Genomic DNA, 3,413 nt, shown 5'->3' on the forward strand with positions numbered 1-3,413 from the left:
GGAGGGAGAGTTTTAAGAGTTAAGGGAACCTTCCCCAAAGGGGAGAGCTTGGTATCTGGACAAGGATGGCATCCCCAATTTCGGGGAGTAGGTAATGGCGCTGGCTGGGAGAGAGATTATTTGATAGAGGGGCTGGGTGGCTGGGTGAGGCCAGAGGCCAGCGGGATTTCCTTCAGCTCCAGCCACTCGGGTGGGTGGGACCGGATTGCTGGAGCTAGACACAGGAATCTGCCTTTGTTTCCAGCTGGAGGGGAAATGCCATAAATCCTGCCCCTTTCCACCCCTGCAGCATCTGTGCCCAGGCTCTGCCCTTCCCAGCACCAGAGGGCCTGGTACTGAGAGGCTTCAGTGAGCTCTTGTCTCCAGGACCCCCTCAGCTGCAGGCCTCTCCTCCTTATTCCCCAAGGCAGATCACTGGCACGGATGTAGGAAACAGGTCAGGAGTGTCCAAGGCTGGTCTAGAGTAAATAACTACAAAACAAGATTTAGGTTTTGACCTGTTCACTACTCTCCTTTCCTCCAGAGGGACCATGACTTTTCCCAGTTAAGAAAGATACCTGGGTCCAAAAGGAAGGCTTTAGGGCAAAGCTTAAACCTCCCTTAACGCCGCTAATTCCTGCTACAAATGGTTAGGCAGACTCTGACACTTCAACTGAAGTCACACAGGCAACGTATGGAGGTGGATGGCCAGGGGAATGCAAAGTGTTGGGGAGCAGAGAGGATAGGAGGGGATGGACCAGGAGCCCAGGGAATTGGGGGAACCCTGTCTTTTTTTTCTTTGTCAATGAGTCTATGTGCTTGTGTACCTGTGTAAGTGTTATGTGTGCTTGTGTGTGTGGCCTCTCTGGATGCGACTAGGAGTTCGTGAGCCAATGGGCCTGTGTATACTTCTGTGCCCATGAGCCTGAGGGTCCCTGTGGGACCCTAGCTGAACATATATCTGCATGTGACATGGCCTGTGTGACTCTGGTCGAAATTTCATAGTCCATCCATCCCCGAGCCTTGCCCTCAGGTCCTCTCTTCAGATCTGGTATCTTCTTTAACCACGAAGAGCCATGGTCCTTCTCAGGAAAAGGAGAGAGGTGAGCAGGTCTGAACCACTGCATGAACCCTGGCCAGATGTATTTCTCAGAATAGCCACCTGAGATCTGGCAGGAGCGAGAGGTGGGCCAGGGGGATGGAGGGGAAACTGTGGGGAGGGGTGAGGCTGTCCTGGTGGTTGGTGTGGTGAAAGATGCATGGATGTTTTCAACCATTTGGAATGTATGACTGCTGGAGAGTAGGGAATCCTTTCCAGATGCCCCCATTTGGGGAAAAGAATGCCCCCGTTGGGGAACCTATGAGTTTCCCCACATATGTGTCCCCTTGTCTTCTCTTGACCCACCTGGAGTTTCCTGGGGCATGCTCTGGAATTACTGGGGTCACTGCCACTCTTGGAACCAGATCAGCCCCTGAGAGGAGGAAAGAGATGATAAAGGCCCCTCTAAGCAGCCCGGACACTGATGGAGCCTGAATTCAGTTCTTTTCTATACACATTTATTGAACCTGTACAGGCTGGGCACTGAGCCAGGAGTTAGGGAGATAGAAATGGTTTCTGCCCACATAGAAGTGAGGATAGTGTTCCCCAAGAGTTCCCACATGCCTGGCTGATATTCTAGTATGTATCAGGATAGCCAACTCTGCTGGCCCTTCTATAGGAGGTCCTCAGGGTGGGGAGTGGACACATGCACACACAGGGAGCAGGGTGTCCGGCCATCGGTGCTGCAGGAATGGGGGCTGAGCCTGGAGTTGGGAGTGCGGAGCCATGCGGGAACTGGTCTGAGAAGGCTAAATGGGATAAATGTGTGTTTTTGTTTAAGAGCCACCAATATAGTATCCTAGAATCACAGAGGAGGCCATGAGGCTCCAAAGACACATCCGCTGGCCTCCTCCACAGAGCTGTCCCCTTGGCATTTCCTCACCCTGCCACTCAGCACAGGAACGAAAACTGCTGTTTACTGGGCGCCGAGCCAGGCAGCACTCACTGCCTCACATACTTCTCCATGTTTAGGAACACGACCACCCTGGAAGTAGCGATTATATATTATTGCCATTTGACGTTACAAATGAGGAGACTGAGGCTGGGAGAGGTCCCTGGTGGCAGAGATGATAAGAGGCAAGATCAGGATTCAAACCCAAGTCTGCAGGGCAGCTTCGCTGTGGCCTGTATTCCGAACAGCCAGGGGCCTTATCCTGGGTTCCTTTGGCTCTGCTGATGGGAACTCAGTTGAGAAGCCTCAAGAGCTGGGCTGGGGCAGGGAGAAGCCCGGATGTTAGTGGAGAGAAAGGCTCACTTTGGGTGGCACAGGCAGAGCAGCCCACATAGGCCTCTTTCTTCTCTGGTAGCCTGCAAGGCTGTCAGAAGCTGTTAGAGGATTAGAGAGAGATGGTGTGGCCTGAGAGTAGGAATTGGAGGACTGCAGGCCTGGGACTGTAGCTGCCCTGGAGATGGCCAGGGATGGAGGGGTGGGTGTTCTCCAAGATGGAGAGGCTCCCTTTGCTGGGAACCTCTATACACATTGTCCGACCTGGGGCCCAGGCATTACTGCCTGGTCAGCCTCTTGACCAAAGTCCACCCCATGTCAGCCAGGAGGGAGAAAGCCACAGAGGGCTAGTTCTCTGGCCCTGAAGATTCTGCAGTCACCCCTGTTACCTTGTAAAATTCAAGCTGGTTGGAAGTGGGAGGGAGAATCTCAGAGAAACAGGGAACCCACACTATGGGCAGAAGCCACGTGCTGCTGTGGAAAAGACACTGGCTTCAGAGTCCCACAGACTTAAACTCCAAGTGCCACTTAGCCACTTACCAGCTGTTGCTTAACCTTTATTGCCTCAGTTTCCTCAACTATAAAATAGGAAGGTTGTGGGGATTGCATAGAATAATGATGGCATTAATCAGGCCAGGCATAGTGAAAAGTGCTGCATTATCTCATTTAATTCTCACCACAGCCCTGTGGTGATGTTATTATTATCTCCATTCTAGACATGCGAGTCTTGAGATTCAGTCAGAAAGGTTAAATAACTTGCCCAAGGTCACAGGCCAACTTTTAGGCCAAAAAGTGTAACCACCAAGCTGTTTCAAGCCTGTAAATGTAGTTCTTTCCCTGTCACCTATGCCCAATGCCAGTGCTGGCTTTACGTGCTTCAATTTCAGCAGTAGATGGGGAGGGAAGAATTCTGGCTCCAGGACCCTTTCATAGCACAACTCTTGGTAGCACTTTACATATACAAAGCCTTTTTACCCATGTTATCTAATGGATCATCCCAATAACCCTGTTTCCCCCCGTTTAACAGATGAGAATGGAGGCAAGAGAAATTTATGTGCCTTATTAGGGATCGCACAGGTGGGAAATGGCAAAGTTAGCCTTGAACTCATT

Source organism: Pteropus vampyrus, unplaced genomic scaffold (genome assembly GCF_000151845.1).
Source record: "Pteropus vampyrus isolate Shadow unplaced genomic scaffold, Pvam_2.0 Scaffold471, whole genome shotgun sequence".
In the NCBI taxonomy this organism is placed as follows: domain Eukaryota; kingdom Metazoa; phylum Chordata; class Mammalia; order Chiroptera; family Pteropodidae; genus Pteropus; species Pteropus vampyrus.